Below are 13773 nucleotides of genomic sequence, written 5' to 3' on the forward strand. Positions count from 1 at the left end.
GGGCCAGTTCCCTCCTCGTCCCCTGTCCCTCCTCGGCCCGGGGGCCGGCCCCACTGCGCCCCCACCCCTTGGGTCCCCATTCATTTCCTGCCTCCCTGAGTTCCGGCTGCGGCAGCCCGGGGGATGCCCGTCAGGCCTGGGGCAGGTAGAGCCGCCTAGGGAACCACGGGCGCCAGCGGCCCGGCTCAGCGCCGCATTCCTGACCCATTGCCTCATGAGAATTGCCTCATGGTGATTCCGAAATAACCCTGCTCACTTGGGGAGGCTCTCTGGGACACGAGATGGGAGTTGCGCGGGGCCGGGCCCCCAGTAGTCTAGTCGTTCTGGGTCACTGTGCCACTTGCGTGCATTTGGGGTCTTCACGAAAGACCCCTGACCCTTTTATGTGCCCCTTTGTGTCTTCTTTTTCTCCCACCCCTCACGTGCCAGAAATGGAAAAACTGACTGTATCTGCAGCCACTAGAAGTATTTCCTTCCTCTGCGATCTTCGCTTTGGGAGATGGAAAGGAAGGGAGCCGCATCTCATTATTTAATCCTTCACTGCAACCTTAACAGTCAGGTCACTTTACTGGTACCCGTTTTATGGATGAGGAAACCGAGGCCCAGAAGCAACATGCTAGTAAATGACAAGATTTGAAACTAAGGAGAATTAGTGAGTTAATGAGATCCTTTGAAAGATCAGGGTAATATTACTACTAATAGCTAACATTTGCTTAGTTCTGACGACAGCCCTATCAGATGGCTACTATTATCCCCATTGTAAAGATGAGTAAACCGAGTTTCGGAGAGGTTAAGTAGATTGCTTAACCTCACAGCTAGTAGGTGGTGGAGACAGAATCCCTACTTTTAATCACTATGTTGCTTCTATTATTTTGTAACTATTGCTAACCACTTGTAAGCCTTAATTTTGTTGTCAAACAGTAGTGTAACTTGTTTTCAGATAATGATCCTGCTATTTTATATAATCACTCTATATACCACTCACACTTAAGACCCATTGTCTATTTTTTTCCATGGTTGTTCAATTATGGTCACTGTCTCAGACATTTAAAAAACGATTCAAGCTATTGAGGCTATTTGAATGAGATTTTTTTTTCTTTCTTTTTTTTTCTCTTTTTTTGAGACGGAGTCTCACTCTGTTAACAGCCCAGGCTGGAGTGCAGTGGCACGATCTCGGCTCACCACAACCTCCGCCTCCTAGGTTCAAGCGATTCTCCTGCCTCAACCTCCCTAGTAGCTGGGACTACCGGCATGCCACTATGCCCGGCTAATTTTTTTTTTTGAAACAGAGCCTCGCTCTCTTGCCCAGGCTGGAGTGCCATGGCGCAATCTCGGCTCACTACAAGCTCCGCCTTCCGGGTTCAAGCCATCCTCCTGCCTCAGCCTCTCAAGTAGCTGGGACTACAGGTGCCCGCCACGACGTCTGGCGAATGTTTTGTATTTTTGGTAGAGACGGGGTTTCACCATGTTAGCCGGGATGGTCTCGATCTCCTGACCTTGTGATCCGCCCGCCTCGACCTCCCAAAGTGCTGGAATTACAAGCATGAGCCACCGTGCCCTGCCAAGTTTTGTATTTTTAGTAGAGACGGAGTTTCACTATGTTGGCCAGGTTGGTCTCAAACTCCTGACCTCGAGATCCGCCTGCCTCGGCCTCCCAAAGTGCTGGAATTACAGGCATGAGCCACTGCACCCGGCCTGAATGAGATTTTTCAAAATATTAGGAATGTCTCCTCCAAACAGACCTGGCATGTCATTCTTACATGGATCTGGAATTTAAAAAGGGGAGAAAAAAGAAAACAGAACTCGTAGGAAGTGGGTGACTTGGACAGGTCTGTTGGCAAGTGCTTGCGGATCTGGGTAATATATAACTGCATTTCAACGGAACAGTATATAGCCTCAAATGTTCTTATTCTTTAGGGAGCTTTTAAATAAACAGTTGTCTATTCTTTAATCTGTCTAATAGTCATTGAGCCTTTTGTTCCTGGTGTCTGCTCTTCCAGACAAGTAAGGATTTGCTGCTTTAGGGGGCTGAGGGTTGGGAGAAGATCTGTGTAGTAATAGACCCTACATTGTCCAGTTTGTTAGTTTAGAAGCATGAAAGTGTGGGCATAGTCAAAGCAGCAAGTGGTAAAGATGACAGTTTGAAATGGAGTAGTTCCTTTTCCCCTCCAGCCCTGGTATTGTGTACCACCCAAAAAGCCAGATTATGAACATAATACACAGAATTTTGAATGATTTATCATTTTTTAGATTATAAGTCTGTTTTATTAACCAGCCTTAATGAGCTATAAATGACATGCAATTAAATGCATATATTTAAATGTACAATTTGATCAGTTTTGACATACATATACACTTGGGAAACCACCACCACAGTCAAGATAATGAACACATCTATTGCCCCTCGTAATTTTGCCTCATGTTTTTTGTAATCCCTCGTTTGTTCTTAGCCACTGTTCTGCTTTCTGTCACTATATATTAGTTTATATCTCCTAAAATTTTTTTGTTTTTTAAAAATTTTTAAATTGTTTGAATAGAGATGGGGTCTCACTGTGTTGCCCAGGGCAGTCTCAAATGTTCAAGCGATCCTCTCACCTTGGCCTACTGCAGTGTTGGGATTATAGGCGTGAGATACCCTGCCCAGCCCTACAATTTTATTATTATTGTTATTATTATGTTTTTTTGAGATAGAGTCTCGCTTTGTTGCCCAGGCTGGAGTGCAGTGGTGCGATCACTGCAGCCTTGTTTTCCTAGGCTCAATCCATCCTTCCTCCTCAGCTTGCCGATTACTGGGACTACAAGTGTGCACCACCACACCCGGCTAATTTTTGTATTTTTTTGTAGAGACAGAGTTTTGCCAGGTTGGCTAGACTGGTCTCAAACTCCTGGGCTCAAGCGATCTTCCTGCCTTGGCCTCCCAAAGTGCTGGGATTACAGGCATGAGCCACTGTGTCTGGCCTTCAAATTACTTTAACCTAGTATTAATTCATTCAACAGGAAGTTAATGAGCCAGGCAGGATAAAGCAGTAAGATAGGAAAATATTGCTGGTTTCTTTCTTTTCTCTTTTTTTTTTTTTTTTGAGACGGAGTTTCACTCTTGTTACCCAGGCTGGAGTGCAATGGCACGATTTCGGCTCACCACAACCTCTGCCTCCCAAATTCAAGCGATTCTCCTGCCTCAGCCTCCCGAGTAGCTGGGATTACAGGCATGCGCCACCACGTCTGGCTAATTTTGTATTTTTAGTAGAGACGGGGTTTCCCCATGTTGGTCAGGCTGGTCTTGAACTCCTGACCTCAGGTGATCCACCCGCCTCAGCCTCCCAAAGTGCTGGGATTACAGGCATGGGCCATCGCGCCCAGCCAATATTGCTATTTTCATGGCTGAGAGAGAACAGACAAACACATGACTAAATAGGATAATTTCAGGTAGTAATAAATTCTAGGAGGGAAAAAAATCCTACAGAAATGTGAGGATGGGAGAATGCAGTTAGTTTTGATAGGTGACCTGAATGACGATTAGTGGTCTGAATTTTGTTTTGCTTAATTATCAAAATAACTCCTTTTGGGTTAGACTTTTATATGCATCCAGTAATTAAAATGTAAGTATACTCAATGTACTGATATCTCTCAGCATCATAGGTAGGGAAACTAAGGCATTGAGCAATTAAGTGACTCCTTCCTTGATCATATAGCAGTGATAGTACTGGGTTTAGATTTTGAGGTTGCTTCTCTGCCCTTCTCTGCCTTTGTGAAACCAACTGCCTGTATTTTCCAACTCTTCCTTCAGCATGTGGTACCTCCTTTACATCTGTTTTTGTTCCTCTGAAATCCATATGCGACGATGAGCTGAGAGGGGCAGAAAATTGAGCTTGTTCTGAGACTGGAGGCTTTTGGTTTATCTCTTGCAGGTCAAGTACATTTTGTCCTGGGCTCTCTCTGGTGGCCACGTTTGTTTATCTCCTGCAGGAGTAAATAAACTTGCCTTGCTGAAAACTAACAGTTCTGTGTCTTTCCAGTTGAAACTGGGATGTCTTTATTAACGTTAGGTCCCGATGTAAGGCCAAGTTTTTGGTTAGAGTTGCTCAAGTGCAGGGGCCACTGCTAAGATTACTTATCCCTCATGTCCATGGTTAATGTGGAGACTGTTATGAGTGGCACATGATGCTGGAAAAGCAGAGCCAACTCATGTTTGTAATTGTTCCTAGCAGGCCGTGGTGTACTTTGTTAGGCAGCCACAGAACAATAGAGACACTCAGTTTATTCCCCTTCCCTCTGGGAAACACAGACAGCACTTGCTGTCCAACGCCAATGTTTTTAAGGAAGAAAGAGGCAAAAAGTGATGTTGGCAAGGTCTCTGGGTGTTGTGGACCCCAACCAAGGATTGGAGACCCTGAAATGGATTCAGATGCCCTAAAATGCAACCCAGTTCTTACTGTGAATTTTGGAGGACTTTGTGCCTTGAGCAAATGTGTATATCTGATGCTCTTTGACAACACTGAAATAGGAAAAATACTATCCATGTTCGTGAGGAGCACTGAATTTAGGGAGGGAGACAGACTTTTATGCCAGCATCAAATTAATTTGATAAAGCTAGCACCAAAATGAAATTTGAATTTTTTTTTTTTAAATAGAATCTCACTCCATCATCCAGGCTCGAGTGCAGTGATATAATCTTGGCCCACTGCAACCTGCACCTCTTTGGCTCAAACAATTCTTGTGCCTCAGCCTCCCAAGTAGCTGGGATTACAGGTGCATGCCACCAAGTCTGGCTAATTTTTATATTTTTAGTAGAGATGGGGTTTTACCATGTTGGCCAGGCTGGTCTCGAACTCCTGGCCTCAAGTAATCTGCCCACCTTGGCCTTCCAAAGGGCTGGGATTATAGACATGAGCTACCACACCAGCCTGAAATTGGAAATTTATTGGTATAGATTATACTGTTTAGAATGTATGTGTATATATGTATATTTGTGTACTCATATAAACACAAAGACACATTGTATGTGTTTCTGTAATGTGTATATCTGTCTACACATGTATATACACATGCACAATGTGGTTTTTTTTTGTTTTTTTGTTTTTTTTTGAGACAGGGTCTTACCCTGTTGCCCAGGCTGGAGAGTGCCGTGGCATAATCTTGGTTCACTGCAGCCTCGACCTCCTGGGCTCAAGTGATCCTCCCATCTCAGCCTCCTGAGTAGCTGGTACTGACTACAGGCACATGGCATCAAACTTGTCCAATTTTTCTATTTCTTTTGTAGAAATAGGGTCTTGCTATGTTGCCCAGGCTGGTCTCAAACTCCTGGGCTCAAGCTATCTGCCTGCCTTGGCCTTCCAGAGTGCTAGCATTACAGATGTGAACCACTGTACTTGGCCTTTACAATGTCTATTTTAAAGAAAATGGTTCAAGTTTTTATCATCTCACTGGCCCACTCTAATGGAATATCTATCCATCCATTGAAGAACTATTTATCATGGGGTAACTCTGTGCCAGGTACCGTGCTAGGCATTGAGTATTCCAGGTTTTAGGAAACAGCACATGCAAAAGTGCTGAAGTGGGAGAAGATCTTGGAGTGATTGAATATTGGGAGAGAGCACATGTGGGAACTGTGAGGCTGGGAAGATGGGAGGTAGGTGGGAGCAGACCACACAGGGATTCTTAATGTCTTTAGTGTCATGTGGACCATGGAGAGGAGTGCAGATTGTATTTTTAGAGCAATGCAAAATCATAGAAGGATGTGATCAGGGGAGTGGCATGAGCTGATCTATTTTAAAATATTTCTCTGGCTGCTGTGAAGGAAGGATTGTGGATTGTAGGAGGCAGGAGTAGATTCAGGGAGATGAGACAAGTGATGAGAGAGGCTTTGAACTTGGGTAGAAGTAGTTTGTGGAAAGTCTTTTTTGGAGGTAGTTTTTATTTATTGTCTTGTCATCAAAGCAGAGATGCTGACCAATGAAACTCCTTGAGAAAATAGTGATTTATAAAGACATAGCTATGCACTACCATTAAAAAGCTGCTTTAAAAAAAAAAAAAAGATAAAAAGCTGCTTTAACAATTTTTTTTTTTTTTTTTTTTTTTTTTTTTAGACGGAGTCTCACTCTGTCACCCAGGCTGGAGTGCAGTGGCCCAGTCTTGGCTCACTGCAAGCTCCGCCTCCCAGGTTCATGCCATTCTCCTGTCTCAGCCTCCCAAGTAGCTGGGACTACAGGTGGCTGCCACCACGCCTGGCTAATTTTTTGTATTTTTAGTAGAGACAGGGTTTCACTGTGTTAGCCAGGATGGTCTTGATCTCCTGACCTCGTGATCCACCCGCCTCGGCCTCCCAAAGTGCTGGGATTACAGGCGTGAGCCACCGCGCCCAGCTTTTTTTTTCTGAGATGGGGTCTTACTCTGTCACCCAGGCTCACGACCTCAGCTCACTGCAACCTCTGCCTGCCAGGCTCAAGTGATTCTCCCACCTCAGTCTCCCAAGTGGCTGGGACTGCAGGCACATGCCACCATGTCTGGCTAATTGTGTGTGTGTGTGTGTGTGTGTGTGTGTAGAGGTGGGGTTTTGCCATGTTGCCCAGGCTGGTCTCAAACTCCTGAGCTCAGGCGATCCACCTGCCTCGGCCTCCAAAGTGTTGGAGATTACAGACGTGAGCCACTGCGCCCTGCCTAACAACTTCAAAAAAATTTTTGCATTCAGTAGGATATTTATTGCATTATTGTTGGTGATGGCAAAATGTTGGAGACAGCTGAAATGTTCATCAATGGGGGGCTAGTTAAATGAAATACAGTGTAGCATGCATTAGAACACTTTTCAAGAATTTAACTTTTTTGTAGCCTTTTACTTATGATACTTGTCCCTATTGACCCCTTTTTTTTTCTGCATAACTTACTCTCTTACTATAGGATATTAAAATTTAATTAGATTAGAAATGAGGAATATTCTTGTAATCTGTAGAAAGTAACAAACTATAAACTTACTCCCCAAGAACAAATATAATAATTTTTTTGGAGTAGCAGGTAAGAAAGATATAAATTTATATGCATATAAGAAACTGAAATTAGACTTTATACATTTAAAGGTTACAAATGCAGTTTTGTTACGTGAATCTATTGTCCAGCATTGAAGTCTGGGCTTTTAGTGTACCATCACCTGAATAATGTAAATTATACCCATTAATTAATTTCTCATCCCTCAAACCGCTCCCACCCTGAAATTAGACTTTGGATCCCTAGTTTAAATTTCACCCCTCTTTTTTTTGAGACAAGGTCTCACTCTGTCACCCAGGTTAGAGGGTGATGTTGCAATCATAGCTTACTGTAGCCTCAACCTCCTGGGCTTAAGGGATACACCCTCCTCAGCCTCCTGAGTAGCTGGAACTGCAGGCGTGCACCACCACATTCGGCTAATTTTTTTGATTTTTTGTAGAGATGAGGTCTGAACTCCTGGGCTCAAGCGATTCTCCCCAAGTGCTGGGATTACAGGTGTGGGCTGCCACCCCCCGCCTAAACCTCCTTTCTCAGTATAGCAGCCTTGAGATGAAGTTCCTGAAATTACTGGCCAGCTTGACTGTTTCCCCACATCACTGGGGGAGGGGGATGCATAGATAAAATATTCAGCATCATTGTATTTTCTTTTTGTTTCATCAGCATCTTTTTAAAAAACTCACTTGACATAAGTCCCAAGCCTTTGCAGATCTGCATTCAGATTTTGGGTGTGATTTCCTGGCAAATAGTTCAGGTTTGTAAACTCTTTTTTTTTTTTTTGATACAGAGTTTCACTCTTGTAGGGCAGGCTAGAGTGCAGTGGCACCGTCTTGCCTCACTGCAACCTCTGCCCCACTGATTAACCTGATTCTCCTGCTTCAGCCTCCGGAATAGCTGGGATTACAGGCATGTGCCACCACACCTGGGTAATTTTTGTATTTTTAGAAGAGACAGGGTTTCGCCATGTTGGCCAGGCTGGTCTTGAACTCCTGACTTCAGGTGATCTACCTGCCTTGGCCTCCCAAAGTGATGGGATTACAGGCATGAGCCGCCACACCTGGCCAAAACTTTTTTTTTTTTCTCTTTTTGTTGCTGAGAAATGTAAACTCTTACAGACAGGAATTATGTCTTCCATTTTTTAAAACCCACTTAACACAGGGGTCATGTGTAATAGGCCCTGGAGCTTATTTTAGACATTGATTTGAGGCTCTTTTCCCCAATTGCTGGTGTGTGCGTGTGTGTGTGTGTGTGTCTTTCTGTGAGATGAGTGGTACCTACCTGGGCTGTATTATGACCTTATTATCTTTTAAAATTTATTTTATTTTATTTTTGTAGATACAAGGTCTCACTATGTTGCTCAGGCTGGGCTTGAACTCTGGGGCTCAACCAATCCTCCCTCCTTGGACTCCCAGAGTGCTGAGATTACAGGTGTGAGCCACTGCACCTGGCCAGTGATCCTTAATAAATATAGACAATGGTCAGGCGCGGTGGCTCATACCTGTAATACCAGTACTTTGGGGGGCTGAGGCTGGCAGGTCTCCTGAGCTGAGGAGTTCAAGACCAGCCTGGGCAACATGGGCGAAACCCTGTCTCTACAGAAAATACAAAAATTAGCCAGGCGTGGTGGTGCATGCCTGTAGTCCCAGCCACTTGGGAGGTTGAGACAGGAGAATTGCTTGAACCTGGGAGGTAGAGGTTGCAGTGAGCCGAGATCATGTCATTGAACTCCAGCCTGGGTGACAGAGTGAGACCTTGTCTCAAAAAAAATATAGATATAGATATAGATAATGCTAGATGATGGCTGGTTAGAAGGGATTGTCGGGAGCTGGCAGGTTTTGCAGGTGTTAGAATGAGCAAGATGAGGAGAAGGATGCTTACTTCCCTCTCCTCGTAACTCTTTCTCTACCCCCTCCCTTCAGTGTTTTTTTATTTTTATATTTATTTATTTATTTTTTCTGAGACAAGGTCTTGCTCTATCACCCACACTGGATTGCAATGATGCAATCATAGCTCATCAAAGCTCAAACTCCTGGGCTCAAGTGATCCTCTTGCCTCAGCCTCCCGAGTAACTGGGGCCACAGGTGCATACAACTATGCCCAGCTAAGTTTTTCATTTTTTATAGAGATGGGGTCTTGCTATGTTGCCCAGGCTGGTCTTGCGCTCCTAGCTCAAGTGATTCTCATGCCTCAGCTTCCCAAAGTGTTGGCATTGTAGGCATAAGCCACTGTGCCTAGCCCATCAGTGTCTTTTCATCCTTTACTCCTATCAAAATTCATTCACTCAGCAGCCATTGATCAAGTGCCTACTATATAAATGGTGAGGACTGAACATTTATTTGTCTCTTCTCATCTTATCTGGACCCTCTGTGTCAATTGTAATTAACTGTAATCATTCTGTATTAATTGTAATAAAGTTGTTGATAAACTCAAATGAGGCCATACTGATTTGCCATTTCCCCTCCTCCCAGGTTATATGGATGTACTTACATTGCAGTTTTCATTTATTGGTTCGGTTTGTAAACTAAATCCTATTGTGTCAAATTATGCTAGGTGTGAGATGGTCAAGATATGTGTTGTCTTTTTTTTTTTTGCCTCACTTACTAATATTACAAGTGCTTATAACGTTTGAGGCTGGCCCTACATAAAGATTTTTATTAATTCCACTGTTCTTTATCTTCCCTTACTAAGTTCTCAGGGTCGAATTAACTCTAACTGCTCCTTACTCTAGTGATAAGCAAGTTGCAAATCACAAAATTGTCAGTGATTGAATACACGTATTAAACCTGTAACCGGGAAGCATTTTGGTAATTATGAATACTTTTTGGAAAAAAAAAAAAAGCTATGGAAGGAAGTTTAAAATCTACTAAAGCTCAAGTAGATGGTCATGGAATAGCCATTTCAATTTCTAACTATATATTTTTTATTTATTTATTTTTGAGATGGAGTTTTGCTCCTGTTGCCCAGGCTAGAGTGCAATGGTGTGATCTCAGCTCACTGCAACCTCCGCCTCCTGGGTTCAAGCTATTATCCTCCCTCAGCCTCTCGAGTAGCTGGGATTATAGGCATGTGCCACCACACCAGGCTAATTTTGTATAGAGATGGGGTTTCTCCACGTTGATCAGGCTGGTCTTGAACTCCTGACCACAGGTGATCTGCCCTCCTTGGCTTCCCAAAGTGCTGGGATTACAAGTGTGAGCCACTGTGTCCAGCCTGTAACTATTGCTTGAAATAATGTTGAGACAGTTCCAGAGCCATGAAGAAGTATATGAAAAAGCAGTGTTAACTTAAATGATATACATGTCACAATTGCCTATGTGAAACTAACAAAATTATGCATGAGAAGTATCTATCCTGCATAACATCCACTAATAATAATAATGATAATAATAGTGAAAACTAATGTTTATTAAGTCCTTACTGTCTCCAGCCTCTGTGCTAAATACTGGTTACTAAGTTTCCCTGAAAATACTATTCTCATCTGTTTGTTCTTAATAACAGGATAGCATAATTATAAGTTGTAAATGAAATAATACAGTTTATTTAATAAAAGGGTAAAGGAGAAGACCACCTACCTTATCTTCTGTTGCTGATCTAGCTGATGGATGTAGGTGGTGTTTACCTAGTTTCACCTTTGGCAGTTGAAACTACTTTTTTTTTTAAGAGACAGGGTGGGCCAGGTGCAGTGGCTCATGCCTCCTGTAATCCCAGCACTTTGGGAGGCCGAGGCGGGCAGATCACTTGAGGTCAGGAGTTTGAGACCATGGCCAACATGGTGAAACCCTGTCTCTACTGAAAATACAGAAAGATTAGCTGGGTGTGGTGGTACATGCCTGTAATTCCAGCTACTTGGGAGGCTGAGGCAGGAGAATCGCTTGAACCCGGGAGTGGAGGTTGCAGTGAGCTGAGATTGTGCTACTGTGCTCCAGCCTGGGTGCCAGAGCGAGACTCCGTCTCAAAAAAAAAAACAACAACAACAAAAAAGGAAATTTTTAGAAATATGAGATAAGAGCAAGAACAAGGGTATTTAAAAAAAGAAATTTTTAGAAATAAATAGCAGAATGTAGTAGTGAAGAGTTTGATTTCTCAAGTCTGCTTTGCACACAGTCACGTGGCAAACATTCAGTAAGTATAGCTGTAATTTTAACCAGCTGTAATGTATCATAGCCAACATATTACATTTATCTTTTTTGAGACAGTCTTGCTGTGTTGCCCGGGCTGGAGTGCAGTGGTACCATCTCAGCTCACTGAAACCTCCGTCTCCTGAGTTCAAGTGATGCTTGTGCCTCAGCCTCTCAAGTAGCTGGGATTACAGTTGCATGCCACCACACCCAGCTAATTTTTGCATTTTTAGTAGAGACGGGGTTTCACCATGTTGGTCAGGCTGGTCTTGAATTCCTGACTTCAGGTGATCTGCCTGCCTCAGCCTCCCAAAGTGCTGGGATTAAAGGTGTGAGCCACCATGCCTAGCCATATATTGCTTTTTTCTTATTATCAGAGCCAGTTCATAATTGTGGAAAAATTAGTGTTTGTAACAATATAAGTATGGATAAATCATCTTTTTTATTTTGTGATTCATATAGGTTTGTTGTTGTTGTTGTTGTTTTGTTTTTATCTTGAGACAGGGTCTTGGTCTATCACCCAGCCTGGAGTGTAATGGCACAGTCATGGCTTACTGCAGCCTCAGATGCTTGGGCTCAAGCAATCCGTCCATCTCAGCCTCTAAAGTAAATGGGACCACAGATGTGGGCCACCATGCCTGGGTAATTAAAAAACATTTTTTTTTTTCTAGAGACGAGGTCTCACTATGTTGCCCAGGCTGGTCTCAAACCTTTGGCCTCTGCCTCAGCCTTTAGAGTAGCTATGACTATAGGCATGTGCCATCACCCAGCTAATTAAATTTTTTTTTTTTTTTTTCTGGAGATGAGGTCTTACTTTGTTACCCAGACTGCAAGTTAGTTTCAGATATCAACATTTGGTGTTTCCAAATGCATGGGGAGGCTTTGGGGCAAGTTTTTGGCTCATATGCGTAGGTGCCCTAGACATTCACTTTGCAAATTCTTATTAAAATGACTACAGTAGCATACAGATAGGGAAAAATATCCTTGTCATCACCACCGATTGGGTGAGAAGAGACTGTGTATTAAAAACAATGACCATCTTTTTGCCACATAAAGAGCTGGTGGGACCAGTTTGAAGAGGGCTTTGTCAGCTACCTTCTGCCTCTTCCTCTTGAGTACGTGGAAGTTGGAGTCATCCTTGACAGCCTCCTGTTGACACCACCCAGGTCACAGATGTGAAACTGTGTGGATGTAGGAGAGAGTAGTGATGGGGCTCACCCCAAGATTGCTCTTCCTTCCCTTCTGGCCACAAATGTTTAGTAAGGAACTGCTCTGTATTAACCATTTGCTAGGGCCTGCGGTTACGGTGGTGAAGAAAGAGACATGTTCCTACTCGGGAGGCTGAGGTGGGAGGATTACTTGAGCCCAGGAGTTGGAGCTGCAGTGAGCCATGATCATGCCACTGCGCTCCAGCGTGGGGGCAGAACGAGACCTTATCTCTAAAAAACAATAAAAGAAATAGACATGTCCTTTGCCCTCATGGAGCTGCCAGTCTAGCCTTCAACCTGGAGGCTGTAGAAATGTGTGATTAGATGCTATGTTGCTATGTTGAGTATCACCCCTGAGAAGCAGGGGGTTTATTGAGAAGGTAGGATGGGGGATCTGACGGTGGGACCACCAGAGGGAAAAGCACATGTAAAAGTCACATGTGGCAATTGGAGGAAATCGGAGACGTGATCAGAGAACCAGAGTCAACCAGGGGCCATGCTGTGCAGGGTCCCATTAAGGTCTGTGACTTTATTCTAAATGTTTTCTTCCGGATAACATCTAAATTTCTAGTTCCAAAGGTGAAACTCCAAGGGCGGGTTCTGTGCTAAGCATTTTCCGTGTATTAATTAATTTCTACCACACAACACTGCTGTGAATTAAGACAGTTTCTAAGCATGGCAAGAAACCCAGAAATCATAATGGAAAAATCTGATAAATTTAACTATGCCAACATGAACCTCTGTAGGAAAAAAAAATGCCACAGACTAAAAAGGGGGGCAAAAAAAAAACCCCAAAAAAAACGGAGACAAATATTTGCAACACATACAGTAAAGGGTAATATTCTAGTTATATCAAGAACTACAAATCAATAAGAAAAAAATCTAATAGGAAATGAGCAACAACAAACTGACAACTCATAGAAAAGGAAAAACAAGTGGTCTGAAAACATGAAAAAGTGCTCAGTCTTACAAAGAAATTCATACTAACATGGCATCATTTTCCATTGATCAGACAGACAAAGATGAAAGAGTCTGGTAATATATGCAGCATTGGCACAAGTGAGGGAAAACAGCAGATTTCACACTGTATGCCCATCCAGACCAGTACCTTATTTTGAGGGTGGTCTGACGATATTTGTCAAAATAAAAAAATTATATACAGTCATGTGCCACATAATGATGGTTCAGTTGATGATGGACGGCATACATAATGGTGGTCCCATAAGAATATAATGGGCTGGGCGCGGTGGCTCTCACCTGTAATCCCAGCACTTTGGGAGGCCGAGGTGGGCGGATTGTCTGAAGTCAGGAGTTTGAGGCCAGCGTGGCCAACATGGTAAAACCCTATCTCAACTAAAAACATACAAAAAAATTAGCCGGGTGTGGTGGCAGGTGCCTGTAATCCCAGCTACTCAGGAGGCTGAGGCAGGAGAATTGCTTGAACCCGGGAGGCAGAGGTTGCAGTGAGGTGA

At 43.4% G+C, this 13773-nt stretch overlaps 1 protein-coding gene across 1 annotated transcript in view; it reads left to right on the forward strand.

The window, feature by feature from the left end:
* Positions 1-13773, forward strand: part of PTPN11 (protein tyrosine phosphatase, non-receptor type 11) — a 99371-nt gene that overhangs the window by 601 nt on the left and 84997 nt on the right. The window lies entirely within an intron of this gene.

The sequence above is a fragment of the Mandrillus leucophaeus genome, unplaced genomic scaffold, assembly GCF_000951045.1.
Source record: "Mandrillus leucophaeus isolate KB7577 unplaced genomic scaffold, Mleu.le_1.0 Scaffold55, whole genome shotgun sequence".
Lineage (NCBI taxonomy): Eukaryota > Metazoa > Chordata > Mammalia > Primates > Cercopithecidae > Mandrillus > Mandrillus leucophaeus.